The sequence below is a fragment of the Lissotriton vulgaris genome, chromosome 3_1 (assembly GCF_964263255.1).
Source record: "Lissotriton vulgaris chromosome 3_1, aLisVul1.2, whole genome shotgun sequence".
NCBI classification, from domain to species: domain Eukaryota; kingdom Metazoa; phylum Chordata; class Amphibia; order Caudata; family Salamandridae; genus Lissotriton; species Lissotriton vulgaris.
The window spans coordinates 1275618152-1275633372 of record NC_141689.1 but is presented as its reverse complement, the minus strand read 5'-3'; positions in this window follow the sequence as shown (position 1 = coordinate 1275633372).

The window sequence follows — 15221 nt, the reverse complement described above, 5'->3', positions numbered from 1 at the left end:
CGTTGAGATATGAACTTTTGACCTGTGCCTTCAGGCAGGTACAGAATGAGGTGTTACCATGGAAACAGCCAGAGATGGCAGTGGGTGATGGGTGACTTTTATGTGACTTTAAAAATATTGTGAGGGATAACTAACAGAAATGTAAATTTGATTTTAAAATTTAGCGTGTCGAAATATGATTGGCTGAAGAGAGTTATATGAGTCTGTATTGACTGGATATCTGTGCCATTGAATTTTGGTTGCAGTGATAGAAGCTTAATAGAGAGTTCCGTCAAACGAAATAATATTAGCAGAGAGACAGATAATGCAAATAGAGAGAAAAATGATAAATTACATGTGATACCGTCGTCAAAAAATGCTAATGGTTAATGAATTCGTAAACTTTTTGTCAGTCGACAAAATTTCAGGCTGGTTGGTGGCCGTGGCCTGCACTGGTGGGGGTGGGGCGAGAGGGAGGGGGAAGGGGGCTAAAGTGGTAATGATTAAGGTATTCACAAAGTTTCTGTTAGACGACAAAATTATAGTGTGGTTTCTGGTCGCGGCTTGCACTGGTGGGGTGAGAAAGGGAAGTGGTCGAGTGAAATAAAATTAAAAGTTTTGACCATGAGGTTGTACACAGATTTGTGCAGTACATGTGTTCGTACATTGAGGTAGCAAACGGAGTATAAAAATATGTCTCTCAGTCCTGCTGTTTGACTGCATCTTGATGTCCCTTCTGTTTTACGTCTCCGTTGCTCTGTGTTATGTTATTGTGTGTGTGTGTGTGTGATTGTGTCTGCCTTCAGTCCGAGCTGAGGAAGTTTGCTGTGGAGGCATACACAGCTAGTCCTATCAAAGTAGTTGGAACGTTTTGAAAAAAATAATTATATAATTGCATTGCTATATTTAAAGCGCTACTGAATGTTTATTTTCACAATTACAGCTTGGTTGCTTTCACAGAGTAGAGGGTATGTTGTATTTCAGTATTTAGTGCCTCTGCATCTGCAGTTTGTTCTATTGTGGCTGGCGGAGAACTGTTTGTTATTGTGGAGATGAAAGCGTGATAAGGAGTGAAATACGACATAGCGTCTGGCCTGTAGAAGCGTGGGAGCAGTGATTAACTCTGACTCAAGCGGAACTGCAGCGGTGCTTGGTAACAGTAATTCATTTTTTTTTAACAGAGGAACAACTGTCTGTACGGTGCGCGACCTACTAAGAAAGAGTTCACGGGCCGTTATAGGCTTGCAGGTTCTAGTATGAGTAAGTGAGGTTGAGAAAAGAAAACATTCAGGACTTTATTTATGAAGGTCTTGCGCCACCGGTGCGTAATTTTTTCCATTTTAAAAAATGACGCACCGGCAGCGCAAGGTCTTCATAAATAAGGTCCCGAGCAGTACAGCTGAGGTTACGTGGAACACATGAATAGTTGTTCAATATATAATCATTTCAGTTGAGATTATGGATTAAAAGAGAGAACATGAATTTTTGAAATGTTTATTCAGAAATGCACTGTTTTGAAGGCAATCATTATGTAATATGAGTACAGAAATTGCAAAAAACACAGTAATTGCTATTGTCACTAGTACATGGAATACAAACGCTACAGTTGAAGAAAAATGAATATAGTTTGCAAAATTAATTGTACACTCTTATAAGGAAGTATATTATATTTTAATAAATGGAAGAAGGTGTGTGGCTTTTCAGTTTAGGAACCATATATGAAAATGCTAGTGGTTATACATCATCAGTTTATCAATAAGCTGTCTACATGCGAAGCATTATCAAGTTTGTGTTATGTTACTGTGTGAGCGGAAAAAAAGGCGCCAAAAGCGACTAAATGGTGAGAGGTGCATGTATGTAATCTGTTGGATGGTGCACAAATGACTGTTGAGAAGAACTACTGTATTGAGATATCTTTTGAAGGTTGCAGTATTGCATTTGAAATACAGCACAAAAAACAATGTAAATATTATTGAAAGAACAAATTTTTCTGTTATGTATTTTTAAAAAAATATATTTTTATGGAAAATTATAGGAGCAAAGGCGTGTGAGGCGGAAATAAGCAGTTGAGATGCGAAATGGCGTTTACAGTTATAAAAAACTCGTTTTCCATTTACACATTAATCAGGGCACATGTAGCATATATTAGCGAGTTTTGCATCGAGTACGTTTGAAATAATATAAGATAAGATATGCAATAGAATTGTTGAGATTAGAGTTTAAAAAAATAAAGTTGAAAATCGAGTAGCTGAAGAAAAATATTTAGTCCACATAAAACACCAAAATTTAACCAGGATGAAATCATAATGTCCACTGTTTGTAAAGCCAATAGGTCTGTTCTTCATAAGAAAATATTGAAAAGAACGTGAAAAATATAGGGAGGCAAAAGTAAATGAGAACGTCAATGGCTTGCATAAGAGTTATGGAAGCATTCTGTAGGCAACGTAGGTTGCTTTTGCTTCTAACAGGAAATCACAGTTATTATCTGAAAACATGTCAGCCATCCAATTGAGAAGAGGAGAGGAGGTTTATGATCTGTCATTATTGAAGCGTGTTTTACCATGAGAGGATAGCTCGGTGGGTTCCGATGTAGGTCTCTGTTAGGAAAGAGTTATCCGTCCATTGTGTAGGCAAAATAGGTAGCAAGTGCTTCTAACAGGAAATCTCTGTTATCATCTGAAAACATGTCATCCATCCAATTGAGAAGAGGAAAGGAGCATTGATGATCTGTCATTATCGGATTCTCTTTTACCATCATAGGACAGCTCGGTGGGTTTACGATGTAGCTCTCTGTTAGGAAACAGTTATCCGTCCATTGTGTAGGCAAAATAGGTAGCAACTGCTTCTAACAGGAAATCACTGTTATTATCTGAAAACATGTCAGCCATCCAATTGAGAAGAGGAAAGGAGCATTGATGATCTGTCATTATCGGATTCTCTTTTACCATCATAGGACAGCTCGGTGGGTTTTCGATGTAGCTCTCTGTTAGGAAATCTTGCGCCGCTGCGAATATATTCCAATGACCCAGAACTCCTTGTATCACTGCAAAGGCCATAAATCCTCCGTTGTAACAAAGCTGTTCATGATCAATTAACGGATTCATGAGGTGATTGTAATTCGCTTCAGGAGGTACGAAGGTGCAGAGACATAAGTCCAGGGCCCACGTGAAATCACAGCTCAGGCAATGAAATACAGGCTGCACACAGGTGAAATACGAATATCGAAATGATAATCGATATGAAGTATTCAAAGTTGAGAGTGCTAAGGTGCCGTAGTAGAGAAGCATTCCCTGTCGAAATAGTTCTAAGTGGTATGGCTCGTTTGCGAAGACAGGAGGGACATCCATTTTGAATTTACCAAGATGGTAAAGGAAACGGCGCAGGACTGCCGGTTCTATAGGAACTCCACAGAAATAGGTCGCCGGCTATGCAGTGAAGAGGAGCAGAATGACTTGATAAATTTTCTAGCACTCTAGTCACTTAAATATTGCTTAGTAGTTATCAAAAAAATAGCCTGTCTTGAAGTGGAGGATGCGTTAAAAAATAAGAGAGTCATTTGACCAAATTGTAAATGAAGGTCAATTTTTTGTTTTTTACACAAATGCTGTTCTCTGTGAATATTAGCTAAGTCAAAGATATGTGTGTGAGCAGATGCTACGTTAAGTTTTAAATGTGACAATGGAGCTCTTGTTCATGTCTTCCGATTCAAGGTCGGTATTCGCTGCCAAATGCAAGTATCATGAATCGCATGCGTGGGGGAGATAATCTACATTCTTAAAGGAAAGCAAACGGAGCGTTAATTTTACCGCTTTAGCTTTGTCGCTTGAAACGTTACAGTGATTTTCATTATATGTTAAGAAAGTATCACTGATGAAGAATGAAAATAAATCCTTATAAATAACAGGGACTGGTGTATTTTAGAAAAGGTGTGTAACATTACAGGAATTGTAAAAAAATAAATAATGTAATTGAAAGTGTATGGTTTAAAAATGAAATGTAAAGGTTTAAAGTAGGCGTTTTGAAAGCGGTTCCAGAGGCCAGTTGCATGATAGATTTTAAAAAAATACTACATATTTTTCAATGCGATAATGTTAAAATATGTGTCTTTATGTACTATTTAGTTTATCTGTCTGTTGCCTATTCTTTGAGTTTTAGTAATGCTGTGTCTTATAACTTGACCAGGGGCGGTTCGAGGCTCATGGTGGTCTTGGGCAGGGAGAGTAGGTAGGGGGTTTGTAATAGGGGGTCCGGGTGGAATGAAGTTCGGAGGTTAGTGAAGAGGGAGGGGGGGGTCGGACTTAGTGGTACTTGTATGGTCATGATAGAGCAACTCCTTTCTGAGCCATTGTTGAGGTGTGTTCATGATAGAGTGGTTCCGTCATGTTTTTGCTTAGTGAATAGAACATGTCAAGGAAACGCAATGTTAGTGTTGCACAAGCACAGCAGCAAGTTCATCACAAATGTTGTCCGTCTTGAGGACAGCTGAGGCAATGCTCGTGATGGAGTGGCTTTGTGATCAGTATGGATGGATTTAATAGCTGTTAAAAAAACCTGACGGGTCTCTATAAAGAGGAGATATGTGTCATTCTAAAGCCCTGTATTATAAAGAAGCGTTCCTCTGAAGTAATGCGTCTTGAAAGTGGCTGACTGTAATTTATGAGATTTTACTCAGTGACTTTTAGGCCCATGCTGTTTCAAAACTGTGCAAGTGCTTGAAGCAGGTGTAGGTCTTGACGCAGCAATTTGAATATAGGTGTATATTATCAAGGGGGTTTATCAGTGTTTTTTGGCTTTGAAAGCCAAAAAAGCAGAGATAAAATTATCTCTCTATTACCTAGGTGCCGCTAACACCAGTTAGCGACAGCTAGTAGGAGATAGTGACCATTTTGGGCCCCACTTTGCATGTCAGTGATATTTATATCTAATGAGGTGCAAAGTGGGCGTGCCAAGATGTCAGGAACTGAAAATAGTCTCTAACCATGCTATGTCCTATTCCTAGCTTTTGGAGATATTTGCGCTAAGCGGGAATATGTCTAAAAAGTAACACCTGCCCTGAGCAGTTCTTAGCCTTGTTATCCAATGGGAGGTGGATAACATGGCTAATAGCATTAGGTAGGTATTGCATGAATAATGCTGACTTTTTTGCGATATTCATGCCTGCAACGATTTTTTCCGCATTTCCGTTAAACCTTGTCAATACAAAGGTTTATTTGCTGTAAAAATCGCCGCAGCGCTGCGGTACATTTTTAGTCTATAAGCAAGCAATAGAAATAATTATCGCTATTGCTTGATAATATGCCCCAAAGTGCACTGGTGAGCCTTGCTGTAGTTGCATTACATTTTCCATACAACTCTAGTAATGTATTGTTTTTTCTGCACAGATATATTATACATGTATGCTGTGTTACTGTCATGGTGCGCCTCATTTTAAATTTGGCACACCATGGGTTACGGAGCAACAGCATACTGTGGTGTATATTTAATGGTGGATATCTGGGTATGAAGTAGTTAACATAAATGTGTCCTTTATGTTAGAAATCTGCATTTAGTAGAGATTTCGGACTTTGCAGTGTCATGATTTTATTCTGTTATTTTATGTAGATATGTAATGTTGCAAGATTGTGACGTGGGTGTTTCATTTCTTTATATCTAACAGAATGCATTCTGTATGCTGTAGCAGGAGGACTACGGCATACTTGAAAATTCTACCGTGCATATTTTTATTGAGACTGTCACAGAAGTTCAATGAATCCGAGACGCTCTTTTTGTGGATCTTGGCGACTGGAGTGGGAGTGAGGCATCTCCAAGGGGCGTAGCGTAGCTTCTTTTGATGTTTACAATTGCAGATAGCAGATAGCAGGATAGAGATGGCCGTGGAATTTATGGATGCTTAGTCACACACACAGGGGAGCCGCGCTGCACAGTTGGAGATCAGAGACTTAGGAAATAAACTTTTATAGTAGCAAGGACTCTAAGCGATAAAAATCGCCCGTTCTCGGTGTAAAAAATATCACCGCTATCGGTGGTATTTTTTACGGTGTTAGTGCTTGAAGGAGAATGGTAACATATATGTGAAAGAAATTTCTGTAACAGGCTCAGTATTTCAGATTATCGCGTGAAAACAAAAGATGTTTTCACAGAGCAATTAAGGAACGGAGTGGATCTAGTGTTATTTACTACAGTGTTATGTGAACGATGTCGAATGTTTCATAAGAGGAGGGTTTAAAAGTTTTCCGATAAACTTTTTCTCCAGGGTAGTGGGTGGAGAGTTCCGTGTAAATTGGAGAATAGAAACTACTAAGAACCAATTGGAAGAGTTGTTTTGAAGTCACATGACTTCACATGCGCGTCTCAGGTCCTGTACGCGATAGGCGGGTGCGCGCACCCGGTCGCGAAAAGAAAGCGGCAAAAAACATCTCATAATATGCTCTTGGAGCTCGTTTTGGTACAAAGAGTTAGTTCTGAAAAGAACTTTTTTTTTTTTTTTTTGGGAAACAAGTGTTATGATGCTTTTGATTTCTTAAAGTTGCAACGACATTTTTTAGTATATCATACTATCAAAATGAAGTGAAGAAAATGTATCTTTTCTCGGAGCATTTATGACTCTCAATTTTGAGTTTAATTAGAATAAGGCTCTGCTCTCCGTATACAAGGAGTTCTCCACAGTGTGTGCATTTCATGTGCACGTTCGTAAGATATGGTCTCAAGTCCATCTCAGCACTCGATGGAGATAGAGGTCGTCCTGCAGAAGATGTGCTGGGCACTTCTGATGGTAATAGCGTGTCCTCCTTTTTTCTTCTTAAAGGTGATCGCTTATTTCCTTCAGATTTGGAAGATGAATGCGGAACGGCAGCCATTTCAGCAAACTCTTCGGGAAGATGTTCGACGTTGTTCTCTCTCTTGAGAGTAGAAAAGAAAGTAAGGTAAGTGGGTGGAGTGTTGCGTGTAAATTGCAGAATAGAAACTACTAAGAACCAATTGGAAGTGTTGTTTTGAAGTCACATGACTTCACATGCAAGTCTCAGGTCCTGTACGCGATAGGCGGGTGCGCGCACCCGGTCGCGCACTTAAAGAAAGCGGCGAAAAACATGTCATAATATGCTCTTGGAGCTCGTTTTGGTAAAAAGAGTTAGTTCTGAAAAGAACTTTTTTTTTCTTTTTTTTTTTTGGAAACAAGTGTTATGATGCTTTTGATTACTTAAAGTTGCAACGACATTTTTTAGTATGTCATACTATCAAAACGAAGTGAAGAAATTTATCTTTTCTTGGGGCATTTGTGACTCTCAATTTTGAGTTTAATAAGAACGAGGCTCTGCTCTCCGTACAAAAGAATTTCTCCACACTCGTTGCATTTCATGTGCACCTTCGCAAGATATGGTCTCAAGTCCATCTCAGCACTCGATGGAGATACAGTTCGTCCACTAGAAGATGTGGTGGCCACCTCTGATGGTAATAGCGTGGCCAGGGCTCTTGTCGATGCTTTTGCATAATGCTGAGGGTGCCTTTGTTTAACATGACGCTGCATGGTATGTATAGAAAAGGAATATTTTCGATTTGGATTTCCCCTTGAGAGCTCCGATTGGCATATCGTGCAGGTTACTTTTGGCGCATTCACTTTCTTTTGACCTTCAGGATAAGTGAAAAATTGCCAAATGAAAGATTCATTTTTTCTTCTTAAAGGTAGTCGCTCATTTTCTTCAGATTCGGAAGATGAATGCGGAACGGCAGCCATTTCAGCAAAGTCTTCCGGAAGATGTTCGACGTTGTTGTCTCTTGAGGAAACTGGGAGGAGTGCTGCGTGTAAATTCCAGAATAGAAAGTACTAAGAACCAATTGGAAGTGTTCTTTTCAAGTCACATGACTTCACATGCGCTTCTCAGGACGTGTACGCGGTGACAGTATCTAGTTACGAACGTCATTTGGAAGTAGCGATATTGTTCAGCAAACTTTGAAAACGTGGAAAGAAGTGAATTTAAACACATACAGTTTTTACACATTTTTAGAGCTGGATTTAAGTATACAATTATTAAACTATAAAACCTTTTATATTTAAAAAAAAAAATTAAGGTGTGTACATCCAGTCACGCACGAAAGATTAAAAAGAATTTCGGCTCCATTTAATTAAAAAGTTTATATGAAAAAAAAGCCTAGTTTAAGTGTCTTTAACGTACTATAAGTTCTTTCATTGATCTATAAAGAAATTCATTAGCTTCAAATTGCAAAGCATTCACAAAATATATATAGGTGGGTGCACTCACTCGGTCGTGCACGTAAAATTGGTGTGTCGATATTTATTTCAGGTATATGCTTTATAATTATGAACTAGCATTCAAAAAACCTATGAAATTCACTAAAAAAACCATAGGTTTTACACACGTCATAGTTTGGAAGTAGCATTTGAAAAACCTATGAAATTCACTAAAAAAAACATAGGTTTTACACACGTTATAGTTAGTAAGTAGCATTTGAAAAACCTATGAAATTCACTGAAAAAACCATAGGTTTTATACACGTTATAGTTAGGAAGTAGCATTTGAAAAACCTATGAAATTCACTGAAAAAACCATAGGTTTTACACACGTTATAGTTAGCTGGAAATGTTACTGACATAAAACCAATGAAATTCCACGTTATAGTTAGTTGGACTCACTATAACTTGCGCGTGTAATGCACTGCTGATGACATCTCAGTAAGCATGTACTCATGAAGTGAGCCAGGCTTTAGGGAATACACTGATTCAAAGTGCTATGTATTATGCATTTTGTGGTGTAATAACCTGTACATTTATGCTTCAGGACTACAATTCCCCACTCACTATATGTACCAGGAGTCTCCAACTACTAGCTCTGGAACTAATGGTAGCTCACCAGCACCCTAAAAGTAGCTCTCAGCCGTGAAACCAAACCAAACCAATCTCAGAGATTCTGAGTATATTAAAAAAGGTAGTACTGCTCATTTCACTACCCTTAAGAGTTACAGACAGCCAAAGCAATGGCAGGGCCTGTTCATAACACTCAAACACAAACTGTGGCGGCATATGAATTAATCAATTAGAGATGTACAGACCTCACTATTCACCTGTTGGGATTTCCAAGTGCTAGGGGAGTATGTGGTTGGGATTTGTACAGCTTTCGTCATTCGAAAAGGCAGGTGTTATGGCTCTTGAATGCTTTCAGTGTGGGGGTTCATCTGATGCTGAGGGGGGGTTCTTTCCAGGTCTTGGCCATGATGTACAACAAGGGTGTGCCTCTTGTCTGGTTATCCCATTACAGAGGATTTCAGCCAAGGCCTGGTCAGAGGAGTGGGCCCCCCTCTGGGCCACCCATTATAAATAAAAACATTCCCCCCGGGATTTGGCCCCCACGGGGGCTAATAACAATAAAGCAGGCTTTGGGGTTTTTTCTTCTTTTTCACAGCATACGCTTACCATACATGTATGCCGCAACTTTTTTTAAAAAACATTTTTTTGCCTAGGGGGACCCCTTGGGCAGGCCTTCGGGGTCAGGGTGTTTCTACCCTGCCCCCTTTCCGTGGTTTTCGTGTTTCTTTCGCTGCTTTCTTGTGCCTTGGTTCTACTGAGGCACACAATGGCTGATAACACTTCCTGGTTTGGAGTGTTGACAGACAATCAACAGCCAATTAGCATGCAGCTCGTGCTCATACGTTACTTCGTCTATAGATATATCTATGATTGTGCTTTAGATTTTCTCAGAAACTACTGAACGGATTTAAACCATTTAACAAAAAGCATAATCTGCGAACCAAACTCCACCTTTTTGCCAAATTTGGTATAATTCCATTCAGCAGTTCGGGCTGTAGCCCGTCTTAAAGGTCCCTATAGAAAATTGCATGGAGAAAACAAGTTTTGGGACCCCTTTTTTTCTCGGCCCCCACTTCACAAATCACCCTGAAACTTTCAGGGAAGGAGCAGGCAATTTTCTTGGAGAATTTTGTGTGTATTCGTCAACCGGCGCCAAAGTCTTTCCAAATAGAATGTTGTGGATTTCCTATGGAAACTAGGTCGTAACTATAACTACCTACTGGCGACCGCCAGTAGGTAATATATATAGATATATTACCTACTGGCTATCGCCAGTAGGTATATATAGTTAGGATTAATTCTCTATGGAACTTTTGAAAATTCTATGTCTAATAACTTTGGCGTTTGTGGACGGAATCGGCTGAAATTTTCAGGAAAATGGCACATTTTGTTTCTGAGCAGCCCTTGAAAATTTGGGGGGGTTTTGTCGAGGGGGGGCCGAGAAAAAAGGGGGGTCCCAAAACGCATTTTTCCCATGTTAATTTCCATAGGGTGGTTGGACTCACTTTTAGCTCGAACGGCTGAATGGATTTGCACGAAACTTGGCAAAATTGTAGGGACTGTTAGCCCGATGTGCCTTTGCTAGGTCTCAATATATGTGCTCCAGTAGTTTTTGAGAAATTAACGTTCAAAACAAGATATATATCTGTAACAGCGCTCCGGGCTGCGCTCCGGTTCGCTTACTTTTCGCGAAACAGAACTTTGCGCGCAGAAAGCTGATTGGCTCTCCGGTGTCTGTCAACATTCTAAACAGTCCGGAGCGGCCGCCATCTTATCTCTCGGTAGGATCGAGAGAGAAGAAGAGGTGAAAAACGAAGGGGGAATTTAATGAAAGGGGGCAAGGTATACCTCTCTTGACCCCCTAGGAATGATGTTGGGGTTATTAAAGGGTCTCGTGGGGAAAATAAAAAAATATATATTTTTCACGGTAGAAGCGCTTCCCGGGCCGCGAAATGGGTCGCAAACTGGTAGCGAAACGGGAATTCGCCATTTTGTGTTTCGTTTTAATTAAATTACTAGGTATAAGGGGGTGCGGGAGACGTATCCTGACCCCTTATGTTTTCTGAGGGTGGCTGAGGAGGCTCATATATGTTGATACATGTCTTCCAGCGGCTGTGCGTGAGCTTTTTTTTTTTTTTTGCTGCGTGACGTCTGTTAACGTTCGATTCGATGGAAATCAGGAAGTGTTGACCACCATTTTGTCACTGCGAGTAAATATTTTGTTATAAATGAATCCTTATTGATAAACATTGTCTGCGCCATCTTGCCTTTTTGTCCAATGCCACAATTTTGTCGTGCACGGCAGCCATTTTAGATGCCTTGACCAGACCCACTCTCTGCACGCCGTCGATTCTCAGCACGGCTCCCCACCCTCGCAAGCATCTTCCCCACGCACTGGTCACCCCCGCTCTCTCTCTCATGCATCGGCCATATACTTCCCCCCATCTGCGCTGCTCTTCCCTGAGAATCACACTCTGTGCCCGCCCGACACCTCCCTTTCACCCTATTCACTACCGCACCCTCTGACACTCCTCTTCCTCTGTGTCCTATTGTCCAGGCCGGACCCAGGCTATCACCTAGCCCTGCGGATGTAGTTTATGGCCCCAGCTGTAGAGAATCCAGACATGCCAACCCTCCCGATTCAGGCGTGAGACTACTGATTTCAGTGCTAGTCTTCCGCCTCCCGATTCCGGCAAGGAAAAATCCGGGGGCATATTACCAACAACTAGCGATAATTTTTGTCTCTAACTTGTTTAGAGACAAAAATTATCGCCGCACATCGGCGAATTTTATCGCAGATAAACCTTGCTATTAGCAAGGTTTATCGCAAATGCGATAAAAAACGGCCGCAATGCATGAATATCGCTGAAAAGTCAGCGATATTCATGCATTATCCAGCAAATGCTCTTAGCCATGTTATCCACCTTCCATTGGATAACATGGCTAAAAACTGCTCTGTGCGTGAGCTTTTTTTTTTTTTTTGCTGCGTGACGTTTGTTAACGTTCGATTCGATGGAAATCAGGAAGTGTTGACCACCATTTTGTCACTGCGAGTAAATATTTTGTTATAAATGAATCCTTATTGATAAACATTGTCTGCGCCATCTTGCCTTTTTGTCCAATGCCACAATTTTGTCGTGCACGGCAGCCATTTTAGATGCCTTGACCAGGCCCACTCTCTGCACGCCGTCGATTCTCAGCACGGCTCCCCACCCTCGCAAGCATCTCCCCCACGCACTGGTCACCCCCGCTCTCTCTCTCATGCATGGGCCATATACTTCCCCCCATCTGCGCTGCTCTTCTCTGAGAATCACACCCTGTGCCCGCCCGACACCTCCCTTTCACCCTATTCACTACCGCACCCTCTGACACTCCTCTTCCTCTGTGTCCGATTGTCCAGGCCGGACCCAGGCTATCACCTAGCCCTGCGGATGTAGTTTATGGCCCCAGCTGTAGAGAATCCAGATATAACAATCCTCCCGATTCAGGTGTGAGACTACTGATTTCAGTGCTAGTCTTCCGCCTCCCGATTCCTGCAAGGAAAAACCCGGGGGCATATTACCAAAAACTAGCGATAATTTTTGTCTCTAACTTGTTTAGAGACAAAATTTATCGCCGCACATCGGCGAATTTTATCGCAGATAAACCTTGCTATTAGCAAGGTTTATCGCAAATGCGATAAAAAACGGCCGCAATGCATGAATATCGCTGAAAAGTCAGCGATATTCATGCATTATCCAGCAAATGCTCTTAGCCATGTTATCCACCTCCCATTGGATAACATGGCTAAAAACTGCTCAGGGCAGGTGTTAGCTATTGGAGATATTCGCGCTTAGCGCGAATATCTCCAAAAGTTGGTAATAGGAGAAAGCGATGGTTAGGGACTGTTTCCAGTCGCTAACATCTTGGCACGCCCACTTTGCATGTCATTAGTGATAAATATCACTGACATGCAAAGCGGGGCCCAAGATGGTCGCTATCTCCTTTTAGCTGTCACTAACTGGTGTTAGCGACAGCTTGGTAATAGGGAGATAATTTAATCTCTTTTTTTTTGGCTTTTAAAGCCAAAAAAGCGGAAATAAACCCCCTTGATAATATGCCCCACGATTCCTCGGGGGTTTCAGCTGACAGGGCTTGGTATTGTGTTACGTGCTAATTCTTCCAGGAAACGTCAGAGGGTCGATGCAGGGGTTCTAGAAGGGGTGATAAACCATTTAAGCCTCATGAACAAGCGCATGGTCTTTTAAAGATTTGTGAAGTACTCGGGCGGCGGTGTGTGTGTGCCCTCTTTCAGGAGCGGGCGGGGGGGGCACTGCCAGCAACTTGCCAGGTCAGGTAGTGTTCAACACGTGCATCACCCTTTCTCTGCCTGCTATTGCGCTCCATGCTTCGGAAAGGTAAGAAAAAGAACGTGCATTTGAGTTTGAAATGTCCGATCCTGTAGCAGTACACTTGCAAAGCCCACACATGACAATAACCCGATTCAAGGCCCCATTCACCCGATTTTTTAAAAATATATAGCACTTCAACAAAGTTGGATTTTAAAACTGTATTAACTTTTAAATATAACGAACGCAACAAAAACTGTAAATATATTTAAACATTTTTTGAAATTAACCAGAACTATAACGATAACAACAACAACAACAATAATATAACTTTTATGCCTAAATTACGCAAACATTTAGCTAATCTGCTAAAGGGGGGAGTCGCCATTTCTTTACAATAATCAATAATGAAAAATCAACATCAATAGGGTTGTCCGTTTTCTCGATGCAGCACTATAGTGCAACATACACAGCACCTGGGGTGTCCAGAGTGAACAGGTCCTAGCTGCTTAACCAATGACTGACAAATGCTATATTAAACACTTACTATGTATAATACTTGCGTTCACAATAGTTTTACTTTACAAAACAGAACAAAATGATGTCCCCTGTAAGTAAACCCATATTAGCTGTTTCAGTTATTGAACATCCTAAGGTTTTATGACATGGGAAACAGTGGTGATATCCTGAACGGGTGATGGAACTGGGATTGTTAATGGAAAAACATCTACAAAGAAAACTATTGGTGAATTATACTTCTCCGGAAACTATAACGATAACAACAACAATAATATAACTTTATTAACTTTTAAATATAACGAACGCAACAAAAACTGTAAATATATTTAAACATTTTTTGAAATTAACCTGAACTATAACGATAACAACAACAACAACAATAATATAACTTTTATGCCTAAATTACGCAAACATTTAGCTAATCTGCTAAAGGGGGGAGTAGCCATTTCTTTTGATAATTTTGATAATCCATCCGTAGCCTCTCTAATCTCCATTACAATATGTTTCTTGCTGTCGCTAGCTGATGAAAAAACTAAAGTGATAACTTCCTCATCCTTATTTTGTCTTTCTTTGTTCCTTAAGATGTTATCTGTGTCAACCTCTTCCGATAATGCTGATGCGTTAGGGATTTCCTTGTGTTTCTTAATAGCATTGGTGTCTGCACACTTCTTTGTCAATTCTGTGAACATGATAACTGCTTCATAAACAGACGATATCTTTGTTTAGTCATTAGTGTTAAGTGTGTCTGAATCTACAGTGCCCTTCTGTTTTTCTTTCTTCAGGCTCTACAGAGTTTTGTGTGTTGTTCTTTTGAGCGACAATTATTCCAGAGGTTTCAGGTTCACTTGTTTTGTCCTGCAGTGAGTTAACAGCTTTAGAGACTTCATGTTTATTTGCTATGTCCTGCTGTTCGTCAACTGCTTCAGAGACATCAGCCTCATTTGTTATGTTTGACTAGATCCTGGACCTGCCCGGCCGCGCCCAAAATGGCGCTGGTGTAAATGGGACTCGTAACTGCTTGTTGTGTACTGGTTGCCCAACCTTGATATCACGAGATACGTATGCAGTTTTGAAGCACATGGCGGAGGCTCGTCTGCTGTAGTGGGGCGCCCCTTTATCGTTTCAGTCGCCATTCCGCCCGCTTTTGCTACACTGTGCCTTTTCCGCCATTCAGCTGTTTACCGCCCGCTCTTACGGCTACAGCGTCTCGCTCACCATGTAGTTGAGTTGCTCCCACTCTTGCGGTGCAGCGATAGGCGGCTGCCACAGGACTCTTAAAATGGCGGCCGGCTCTTCGGATTTGGGCCTGGTCCAGTAAAATGGCCCTGGGACACCTTGGAACTCGGACGCTTGTCTGCCAGGGCTTGGGTTCCATTCTCGAAAGCGTCCCCTCAGCCTTGAAGATTGTACAAAAGTCTTGGGGGCCGTCGACTCCCGCAGGCTTCCGGTGGGGAGCGGCTGCCATGATTGCTTGCGGAATGGCCACGACGGAGCTACGAGATGGTGGTGCTCTCATGGTGATGCCAGCTTCAGTCTGAAACATCCAGAAACAAGGTGGGGCTTTCATCGTTTGG